The 12,423-nt window shown below is 32.2% G+C and overlaps 1 long non-coding RNA gene and 1 pseudogene across 1 annotated transcript; both read right to left on the bottom strand.

Annotated features, from left to right (window-relative positions):
• Window positions 1-4,890: 4,890 nt before the first annotated feature.
• LOC126690922 (uncharacterized) lies at window positions 4,891-5,505 on the bottom strand. The gene is made up of 2 exons (XR_007644775.1): window positions 5,330-5,505; window positions 4,891-5,207 (listed from the first exon to the last, which is right to left on the bottom strand). It is a non-coding gene; the product is annotated as an uncharacterized LOC126690922 (long non-coding RNA).
• Window positions 5,506-6,643: 1,138 nt separating this feature from the next.
• LOC126691435 (protein FAR1-RELATED SEQUENCE 11-like) lies at window positions 6,644-9,115 on the bottom strand (annotated as a pseudogene).
• Window positions 9,116-12,423: the final 3,308 nt, after the last annotated feature.

Raw genomic sequence — 12,423 nt, 5'->3', positions numbered from 1 at the left:
ATTTTCTAAAACCTACTCCAATACCCAATAATCCACTGAAAACTTTCCCATTGAACCTAATTTCACAAAGCCTAGTGGTCTTGAGATCATCAATTAAGTTTGATTGGGTTTGACCAACTTTAACTAAACTTTAACTGTGTCTTTCTCTAAATCTAACAGTTTGATTGTGACCATAATTTACTAGAATTAACCTTTCATTACACTCTTCAAATCCAACGGTTAGATTTCAAATCTAAGTATGGCGTGAGATGGACATGTGTTGTGTATCTGTATGACTATGTTCTCTCAATCTGATCATCCAATTGGTCCCAAATTTCACCAACACCAATATGTCACCATACTCTTTAATCTTAATGATCAAGATTTGAATATGAATTTCACCAAGTCCAGTGGTCACAGGACCATCTATTAAGTTTAACCGAGTTTGATAAACTTTAACTACATTTTGACTGCGCCTTTCTCTAAATCCAACCGTTCGATTGTGACAATAATTTACTAAAATTAACCTTTCATTACACTCTTTGAATCCAACGGTTAGATTTCAAACCTAAAGATGGTGCGTGATGGACATGTGTTATGTACCTATATGGCTATGTTCTCTCAATCTGACCATCCAATTATTCTCAAATTTCACCAGCACCAATATGTCACCATACTCTTCAATCTCAATGATCAAGATTCAAATATGAATTTCACCAAGTCCAGTGGTCTCGAGACCATCTATTAAGTTTGATCGGGGTTTGACCAACTTTAACTAAATTTTTACTGTGCATTTCTCTAAATCCAACCATTTATTCTGACCATAATTTGCTAGAATTAACCTTTCATTACACTCTTCAAATCCAATGGTTAGATTTCAAATCTAAGGATGGCGCGTGATGGACATGTGTTGTGTACCTGTATGACTATGTTATCTCAATCTGACCATCCAATTGTTTTCAAATTTCACCAACACCAGTATCTCACCATACTCTTCAATCCCAATAATCAAGATTCGAATATGAATTTCACCAAGTCTAGTGGTCTCGGGACTATCTATTAAGTTTGACCGGGTTTGACCAACTTTAACTAAACATTGACCGTGCCTTTCTCTAAATCCAACCGTTTGATTGTGACCATAATTTACTAGAATTAACCTTTCATTACACTCTTCAAATCCAACGGTTAGATTTCAAATCTAAGGATGGTGCGTGATGGACATGTGTTGTGGTATCTGTATGGCTATGTTCTCTCAATCTGATCATCCAATTGTTCTCAAATTTTAGCAACACTAATATGTCACCATACTCTTCAATCCCAATGATCAAGATTCGAATATGAATTTCACCAAATCCGGTGGTCTCGGAATCATCTATTAAGTTTGACCGGGTTTGACCATCTTTAACTAAACTTTGATTGCGCATTTCTTTAAATCCAACCGTTTGATTGTGACCATAATTTACCAGAATTAACCTTTCATTACACTTTTCGAATCCAATGGTTAGATTTTAAATCTAAGGATGGCGCGTGGTGGACATGTGTTGTGTACATGTATGGCCATGTTCTCTCAATCTGACCATTCACTTGGTCTCAAATTTCACAAACACCATACTCTTCATTTCCAATGATCAAGATTTGAATATGAATTTCACATGCCATGTGGCCCCATGAATATTCGGTTATCCTTGTTCTCATAATTTGACCATTCGATTAAAATTATGTTCCCCAAAGTACTTCCTTTAAAGTTATGCTTTTCCCAAGATCACATATGAAAGTGACAGGAGTATTAGTTCAAAATACTACCTTTAAAATTATATTTTTCATAAAAAAAATACTAATTTTCAAAATTAATTTTTAAAGGGAATATACTAGTAGGTGAGTGAACAGTGACTTTTACCCATTGCCAATGGCATGTAGCCCGTATGTGTCAAATCCAAGGGAGTTAATTACCATATCAAAGACTATTTCGATTTGACAAAAGGAATGAAATATTTCGGTATCGATAAATACTAGTGTACTGTTTCGGAATTACCGCTATTTAAAAAAAAAAAATTATATAATTATAATATTAATGAATCTAATAGTATATATATTATTTGAATGTTTATAAATTTAATTTTTGGTAAAAATCCATATAATATGTTATGCATCTTTATAAATGATAATATTAACTAGTTAGTTTATATTCAGCAAAAAGTAACTAGTTAGTTTATATCTAATCTAATGAGCTTATAAGTTATATATATAATTAAAAAAAAAAGAAGTGAAAGAAAAGACCATGAGACAAGACAAGACAACGTTAAAAAAGAAATGGTAAATGATACATTGATGGACACGTTGTGATGGACACGTTGGGAGTAAAAAATGATTAAAAAATTAGAAATTTGTGGATGGAAATCCGAAAACTCTTTCTCTAGTTGTTTCTCCTCCACACGTTTTGGGACTCTTCCACTTCTCTCTTTATAATTTATCCATATAGACATTTGATATTATTTTGGAATTATGCTAGGACCATATAAATGGGCATAATTTTGTGCCATAACTTACCGCATGGCGAATTGTGATTGGCAAAAGTGTATTAGTAGGTCATGTGAGGACACACTTTTACTTATTCTTCCTAGAGTTTAATTCATTATCCATGGAACAATAGCTTTGTACTACAATCTTGTATGCCTCAAGAGCAAGGGAGTCAATACCGTACCAGAAACCATTTTGGTTTAGTCAAAGAAACGAAATATTTCGATACTAGTCAATATCAGTGTATCGTTTCAGAATTACCGCTATTTAAAAAAAATTATATATTCATGAATTTGAAAGTGTGTGTGTATATATATATATACACACTTTCATATTTATAGATTTAATTATTGATAGAAGCCTGTATATTTTATTATGAATCTTTACAAATACATGTTACAACACTTACAAGTTTATAAGTTAAAAAAATAAAAAATAAAGTAAAGGATTTTTAACTTTTATTAAAAAGTTAAACAAAACGACAAAATATCAATTAGAATCGGTAGATAAGATAGTTACTAGTGACATGGCGATTTGCCTTGGTTAGTAAAATGGTATTAAATATATTTTTAAAAAACTAATTAGTCAAAGAGGGTGACAAAACCAAAAAAATGACCGTCTGCTTTTATTGTTTTTTCACTTCTCCCAACTTAGCTTTTTAAGTTTTCCACTCAGACACGTTAATCAGCTTCTCAATTTTTACTTATTCAGTTCTTCTTCCAGTTTTTAGATCAAAAAAATCTCTTTTTTAGTCTCTTGCTCAAGAGTCCACCTTGGTCATTGCATTCAATGGGGGCAGCGTCTTTGAGACGTCCCATCATAGTTTATAGTAGCTACAGGCTATATCATATATAGTCCACCTTGGTCATTGCATCCAATTTTTAGTTCTGACTTTTTATGTAAAAGAAAAAAATAGTAGCTATATAGGCTAGTAATAGTAGCTATAGGCTAATACAGCTAGTAAGCATTATAGTTTATATTCTCAAAGAATTATTTAAGTTCCCACGTCTCATCTTTGCTCCTTAAGTCTATAAATCTCAAGATTCAAGCAGTATAGTTTATATTCTCTACCTATCTTCTTCTTCATTTTGCTGCCCAAGTTTGTAAAGCTCTTCTCTTTTAATTTTCTTTTTATTTTTACCACTTAGAGCCATGCAAACAGCAAGGGCAAGAGGTGGATTTGCACAAAATTGGAGCGGATTTGCGCATAATCTCTTCTTGTCTTCCTCCTCAATGCAACCCAAATGGCTTCTGTCTTTTTTTATTTATTTTTTATTTATTGCTTTTGACAGCGGTGTAGAAATGTTTGAGAGAAAGGATTGTCTATTTTTGGAGGGAAAATGGGTTAGGGATGGGCCAAAAATTATATTTGGAGGGAAAATTGTGCATAATCTCTTCTCGTCTTCCTACTCAATGCAGCCCAGATGGCTTTTGTCTTTTTTATTTATTTATTATTTATTATTTTTTTTTTTTGCTTTTGACAACGGTTTAGAAATGTTTGAGAGAAAGGATTGTTTGTTTTTGGAGGGAAAATGGGTTAGGGATGGACCAAAAATTATATTTGGAGGGAAAATGGGAATCAAAATTCTTTTTTTGGTATTTCAGAAAATTGGTATCATATTTAAATTTTGAGTTTAAAGTGAGTTTTTTTTTCCTCATATTTTAATTGGTTGTGTGTGTGTGTGTTTTTCCCCCTTAATATGAAATATTTAGGTAATAATCAAAAATTTTTTGTCACAATAACTCATGATATGTATTAAAAAAAAAAAAAACACCTAACATTACGGATTTTGAAGTCCCATGATGAGCATGATCACCATGTCTTTCTTAGTCATTACCGCCAATTATATATCACTCATCATCTTTCTCATTCTTTCTCACATACCACTAAACCTATAGATCCACTGTTGCTATTCAGGTATTTTCTTTTTTCTTTACTTCTGGTTTTGTTCTTAGTGTTTGCCATTAAATATATGTCTGATTTAATTCCATTTTGATAGAAAATTTGTTTCAATCCCCCTGTTTGCTTCACCATTTTCATGATGAGTGTGATTTGAGTCCCTTTTAGGGCCATATAATCTTCTTGTTCATTGTCTGTTTTGTCACAACATAATTTACAGCTAAGTTAAAAATAGGGTCCGGTTAACGTGTGCCCTAAGGGCACACGTTAACCGTACATATAAGGAATTATTTTATTGGTTTTGTTTTGCTTTTTCCCATGACAGTAAAAGACTTTTTATGGGAACAAGAACAAAGCATTTGACAAATTATATTTTTCCAAAAAGACTAAACTACCCTTCACTCATTTTTTCTCTCCCTCCTCCTCGAAAGTTGAATCACAAGTTACACACCTGAAACAAGCTAGCCGAAAACAACACTCTACAACCAAACAACTTCTACCAAAATTCTCATTAAAAAAAAATCCTCTTACAAAAATTACACATACAAATTTCAGATGTTCCTGGAACAAAACCAGAACATATAATCAATAAAAAAATTATGACTTTAATATTTATAAAAAAGAAATCAATATGGGTTTTAAATACTTGTGAATCTCGGCGCCGGAACTTCAAAGCTGAACAACTATCTGTTGCCGACGACAAGAGGGGTCTTGAAATGGGTGCGTCAGCCAGGTGTGGTTCATGATCGGGTGTTCCTTGAAGCCATCCCCATTTCGTGCTTGAGTTCTCTTTGATTTCAGTGGTCTTTGTCTGTTGAGGGAATGAAAGAAAGAAAGAAAAAATACAGAGAAAGAGATGGGATCTGAGAGAAAATGAAGGAAAGAAAAAAAAAAAAAAAACTGTAGTGAAACTAAGATAGAAGAAACATTTACCTCTGAAGACCAAGTTCTACCTTGGCTGAAACAAGACTTTCTGAAACAAGTTCTCCCTTGGCTGAAACAAGTTCCCTTACACAACAATTTCTGAAAAGTAATGTTGTCCTCACGTGGATACGTGGTAAAAAAAGAGCCACACAACTTTTTTTCTTTTTTCTTTTTTTTCTGTAAAGGCTTACACAGTACCGTGATAACTTTTTTTTTTACTCTTGGTTGCTTTTTTTTTTTGGCTAAACTGACTCTTTGGCTTCTTGCTACAAACAATTATCTAAATTTAATGATTAAATAATGGTAACAATGCAACTTTTTATAAGTATTTGTGAAATTTTTGAAGTATTTAATTGTTTTAATTATAATGAAATTTATTATAAGTATCAATTGTGTCTATTATTCACATCATTTTTAGTCTATCACGTGAAGAGGCTACTGATGTAAACAATATACATCTTCAAGAGGTAAAATCAAATTTTTAAAACTCTAGGAAAAATAAAGATCACATCAATAAAATCTTTAAATTTCAAGTTTTTATTGAGTGTGAATTTTGACAAATATACATTGGCACTACATTTTCTTCTTATAACCTCTATGCTTGTAACCTTTCAAGATGATATGAGGTCAATAAGTATTAAGACAATAAAATCTTGTTTCTTGCAACAATGACCAATTCCTTTTGAGTCTACAATTTCTATTTGTATATGTGATGGCATGAGCTTGAGTCATTGCATTTTTTTTCCTAGTCCTATACCACTAGTCTTATCATAGTAAGTATGTGAGAGGCCCCACCCTCAGTCCACCAACTTTTTGTTGGGACAAACCTGCGTGAATTAGTAGGGTTGTGTTCGTGCCCCGTTATATTTCCCCATATATTTAGGGTCTTACACTCTTACATGGAGTTGCCATTTATTTTATTTAAATAGTAAAAATAATAAAATCCAAAATGAAAGAAATAAAAATATTTTATTGATTAGTAGTGGGTTAGAGGTGTTAGAGATTTAGTGTCCAAAGACAATAAAACATAAATAGTAATTTTTAAAATTATTTTAAGTTTAAAAATAGTATCTCGCTATTTTGTGTTTTAAATGTGGTAAGAAGACCGGTTTGCTTTGGATTGAAAAAGTGTCATGATACATGATATGATATGGGACATTAGATTTCAATTTTAGTAAAACACTATTATTTCTATGGAAAAATTTTCTATTTTTTCAAGAATGCATGATATTCATTGGCATAATATCGTCAAAATGATAACATAACACCGACAAAAATAAAAAGTTGACAAACATCATATTGGTGATTTTTTAAGCAAAAGACCTAACATTTCAAATAAAATATTGGGTTCAATCCCATATCTATTGAAGTACAATTTTTCATTCTCTTTGCACCATTTGAGGAAGTTGAGTTTTCCTTCTCCTTCTCCTTCTCCGGACATGTAGAGATGTTATGGCCAACATGCTTACAAAACCCAATAGTTCTCTTTTGCTTTCCCAATTCTTTTCCACCTTTCATTCTTTTTTGCTTTGGGCGACCTTTTGTTTTTGAGAGCGGAGGACAATGAACAAAACAATCTCCATCAATAGCATCATTAGCATTAGCATTAGCATCAACCATATTTTCCTTGTCCACTAAATTTTCATCACTCAACACTATCAATTCTTTTCCACCTAATGATGTTTCGCGACACCAACGTGGTGGAAGATACAAAGATGGAATTTGGTAACAATCTTTGTGAATGAATACACTAAGTGTGTGACGACAAAGTATACCCCAAAATTCAAAATTCTTGCAACTACAACTAGTCTTCTCACCATCCCATAAGACTAAGTGCTTTTGACTAGTTTTTTCTTCATAATATTGCAACACAAACTCAATACCGTTTTCTTGAAGCACCGAGTATTGTGTGGCTCTTCCAAACTCCTCTTGAAAAATCTTGAAAGCATAGGGTGTCAACACACTATGTGCTTGTTGTTCTATTGGTGACAATGTTCTTAAAGAAGAACCTCTATATTTCTCCAACATTGTATCATGTGATTGTGTTTGCTCAATATCTTCAATGGCAAGGTCAACCTAAAATTACAAATTGTAAATAATTTAAAGACACATAAAGACTACAAATATTAACAAATAAAAAAATAAATCAAATTCTACAATAAAAGGAAGCAACAATAAATAATGACTTACTTGTTCAATAAATTGCGTCAAGTTTATGTGGGAACTAACAAACCGTTTGATAAATGCATTTATACTTTCGGATCTTCCGGTTGTTGTCATTCCCCCAAAAAAATAGTCACGAAGGTAACATGGTACCCAAAAATGCTTGATTTGATATAAACCACTTACATGCTTGTTAGTAAGCATGTCATATTTTGCCATTACTTGAGACCATTGATGCTCAAATTCTTCACATGAGTCTAACTTATATAGCTTGTAGAAATCCATACACCAATTTGAATATTGACTACGAAGAATTGCTGTAAACCAACCACTAAATTTAGCAGTAATGTGCCATATACAAAAAACATGTTTTGTGGATGACAATTCTTTTGATATTGCCTCTATAATCCATGGATCTTGGTTTGTTAAAATTGCCTTAGGTGACTTCTTCATTAAATTTGCAAAAGTCTATTAATCAAATACAAAGTTATTAGAACATGAAAAAATATAGTAGGATATATACTATTAAACTACTAATTAATCAAATAAAATCGAAAAATAATTGCATAAGCTTACAAGATAATTAAATAATTTACGTACCTTCATTAACCATTGAAATGCACTAGTTGTTTCATTTCGAAGAAGTGCACAACCAAAGAGAATTGTCTTCCCATGATTATTGATACCAACAAAAATACCAAAAGGCATGTCATATGCATTTGCTTTGTACGTAGTATAAAAAACAACCACATCTCTATATTTTTGGTACCAATCAAAACAAGGAGTAGGCGCCCAAAAAATATGCTCCAACCTACTCTCTTCATCAATTGTATATGCATATTGAAATTTAGAATTCTTTTCCTTAGCAACTTTGCACAATTGTAAGAGACCCATAGCATCATTCATTGCATGCATTCTTCTCATTTTCACATAAAGGTTATGGATATCTCTTATAAAAAATGGAAGATCTCCATGCTTCACACCTTTCTCAAGCTCCATAATACGTATTATTTGCCTAATCGAAAGTCCACCCTTTTTCAACAAGAGAATGCGATCTTTATCTTCTTTAGTGATAACTCGATTGGCCGGAAGAAATCTTACTTCCGAAGGGGACAACAATTCATGATTGTGATCTATAACAAACTTAGTGATATGCCATTCTCGTGGAAAAATGTCAAATGACTTTCGCAATGTGATTCTTAGATGAACTTTGCATTCACATCTTGTAGATATCCTATTTCGTTGCTCCTTAGATGAATCCACTCTTTTTAATTGTTGTCTACCTTCTCGGTGACAAAAGAAATCACGTCTTACACTTTCTCAATTTTTTGTGACAAAACGACCTTTTCGAATTGTAAAACCATATCGATTTGCATAATTTTTATAGAAAATGAAAGCCTCTTCTTCACTAAGAAAACATTGACGAACAAAATGTTCAAACTCATTTTCTATTGAATTAATATCTTCATTTTCTTCAATGACTCCTATTTCTTCCATTGGATATTCATTCCAAACCACTAATTCCTCCCCACAAATGTCATTATTTTCTCCATCATTTGGAAGCTCATTTAAGTCAACACAATTCCTTGAAACACTTTGATGAATCTCACTTGCAATTACAATACCATTCATTTGTTATATGTTGTAACAAGAATTAAAAAAAAAAAAAATCAACATCATATTCAACTATAAATGAAATATAAACTATAAATAAAAAAATAGAATAAAATAGTATACCTTCTTGAGGTAATTCATTTAAGTCAAAACAACTCATTGGAACTAATTGGTGAATCTCACTTGCAACAAAATTCTCATCCATTGATTCTACAATAATTTAACAAAAATGATAAATAAATATTAACATCATATTTCAATATATTTGAAAAATAAATTAAGAACAAAAGAAATATATGTACCTTATTTATAATTTCTTGAACACTATATTCTTATAGACATTTTTGATCATTCATTGAACTCTTCTCAACAAAAACTCTCATCCATTGATTCTACAATAATTTAACAAAAATGATAAATAAATATTAACATCATATTTCAATATATTTGAAATATAAATTAAGAACAAAAGAAATATATGTACCTTATTTATAATGACAGTTTTTAGACCCCTTACACAATTAATTAAACCTAGGTAATTAGCCAAGTTGTTACTTAGTCCAATTAAACAAGTATAGGTTATCACAATAATAAAGATCAAATCATGCAAAGCAGCGGAAAATAAATAACACACGATATGATCACCCAGGAAACCAAACTGGTAAAAACCTGGGGAGGATTTAACCTAGCTATCCTCAAGGTAAACTTGAATCCACTATCAGAAAGAATCGAAGTTCATACAAAAGGACTTACAAGCACGCCCGCTCGACTTCCTAATGCTACCAACCAGTAGAACTTACTGACACGACCACGTGCAAGCTCCGAATCCACGGACTCCTTCTTTCTTGGATTCCCACCAGCTACAAGCACCCCCGCTTGTGTATTCTTTAAGCTTTAATGGCAGCAACTGTTTTGATCATCGAGGTGTAGAGAATATCTCCTCCTTGAAAACCCTAAGTTTGTGTAAAGGAAAACTCCTCTAGATCTCACAAGAGATTTACACAAACCGCAATATGAGCAACACTAAAACGTGGTTAGGGTTTGCCTTTTATACTTAGGACAAATAAGAAACCCTAAAAACATTTCAAAACAACTAGGGCTGAGTTGGAAAAGTCTGCAGAAAAGCAATCTGCTCGACGTTCGATCGGTCGAGCCTAAGCTTCGATCGATCGAGCCAGGCCGAAAGCCACACTGCTTTCTACTTTACACTCGATTCCAACTTTACATTGACATACAACTTTGAGCTAGCTTTAAACACTTCTAAACACATTGTTTTAATCATGGTTTGCCAACAATACAAATTAGAGTTCTAAATACATAAAGTCCTACACTTTAGAACCTAACATATAATTTCTTGAACATTATATTTTTGTAGACATTCTTTGATCATTCATTGAACTCTTCTTTCTTTCTTGTCTTTTTGTTGAACATTGAACTCTTTTAGTTTTTTCTATGATCTTGGTAAAGTGAAGGAGAGGAAAAAGTAAGTATTGGTAAAGTAAGTATTGGTGGGAGATGAAATAGAAAATGGAGGGAAATGATAAAAAGAACATTTTTGTCTTGTTAAAAAAATTGGAGGACAATTGGTCATTTTGTTTGGATTGATTCGGCTTGTTAAAAAAATTGGAGGTCATATTTGTCATTTTGTTTGTTAGACCAGAAAAGTACTCTTTGTACAGAATATTTCAATTTCCTAGGTAAAAGGCCACAGCTATCATTGGCATTACCGTGGTCATTGCATTCAATGGGGGCAGCGTCTTTGAGACGTCCCATCATAGTTTATAGTAGCTACAGGCTATATCATATATAGTCCACCTTGGTCATTGCATCCAATTTTTAGTTCTGACTTTTTATGTAAAAGAAAAAAATAGTAGCTATATAGGCTAGTAATAGTAGCTATAGGCTAGTAATACAGCTAGTAAGCATTATAGTTTATATTCTCAAAGAATTATTTAAGTTCCCACGTCTCATCTTTGCTCCCTAAGTCTATAAATCTCAAGATTCAAGCAGTATAGTTTATATTCTCTACCTATCTTCTTCTTCATTTTGCTGCCCAAGTTTGTAAAGCTCTTCTCTTTTGATTTTCTTTTTATTTTTACCACTTACAGCCATGCAAACAGCAAGGGCAAGAGGTGGATTTGCACAAAATTGGGGCGGATTTGTGCATAATCTCTTCTTGTCTTCCTCCTCAATGCAACCCAAATGGCTTCTGTCTTTTTTTATTTTTTATTTATTTATTGCTTTTGACAGCGGTGTAGAAATGTTTGAGAGAAATGATTGTCTGTTTTTGGAGGGAAAATGGGTTAGGGATGGGCCAAAAATTATATTTGGAGGGAAAATTGTGCATAATCTCTTCTCGTCTTCCTACTCAATGCAGCCCAGATGGCTTTTGTCTTTTTTTATTATTTATTATTTATTTATTTATTTTTGCTTTTGACAACGGTTTAGAAATGTTTGAGAGAAAGGATTGTTTGTTTTTGGAGGGAAAATGGGTTAGGGATGGACCAAAAATTATATTTGGAGGGAAAATGGGTATCAAAATTCTTTTTTTGGTATTTCAGAAAATTGGTATCATATTTAAATTTTGAGTTTAAAGTGAGTTTTTTTTTTCCTCATATTTTAATTAGTTGTGTGTGTGTGTGTTTTTCCCCCTTAATATGAAATATTTAGGTAATAATCAAAAAAATTTTGTCACAATAACTCATGATATGTATTAAAAAAAAAAAAACACCTAACATTACTGATTTTGAAGTCCCATGATGAGCATGATCACCATGTCTTTCTTAGTCATTACCACCAATTATATATCACTCATCATCTTTCTCATTCTTTCTCACATACCACTAAACCTATAGATCCACTGTTGCTATTCAGGTATTTTCTTTTTTCTTTACTTCTGGTTTTGTTCTTAGTGTTTGCCATTAAATATATGTCTGATTTAATTCCATTTTGATAGAAAATTTGTTTCAATCCCCTTGTTTGCTTCACCATTTTCATGATGAGTGTGATTTGAGTCCCTTTTAGGGCCATATAATCTTCTTGTTCATTGTCTGTTTTGTCACAACATAATTTACAGCTAAGTTAAAAATATTACTAAGAGCGCTCTTTATTATGGGTTCTTGGAAATTGTAATTGCCACAAATTTCTAAAATTGTCAGATTCAGGAAATTTTACTAAAAATGATAGATGTTCTTTTGCATTGCATAAATACATGTAAGAATGCAATAATTAAAAAATTGATTGGACTAAGGGACCAGACTTTACTGGTAGTTTTGTATTTGCTTGATGGTCTCACTGGGAATTTTTACTCTTAACTATACTGACAA

Source organism: Quercus robur, chromosome 7 (genome assembly GCF_932294415.1).
Source record: "Quercus robur chromosome 7, dhQueRobu3.1, whole genome shotgun sequence".
In the NCBI taxonomy this organism is placed as follows: domain Eukaryota; kingdom Viridiplantae; phylum Streptophyta; class Magnoliopsida; order Fagales; family Fagaceae; genus Quercus; species Quercus robur.
The sequence above is the reverse complement of the archived record's forward strand: the minus strand, read 5'-3'. Positions and strand labels throughout refer to the sequence as shown.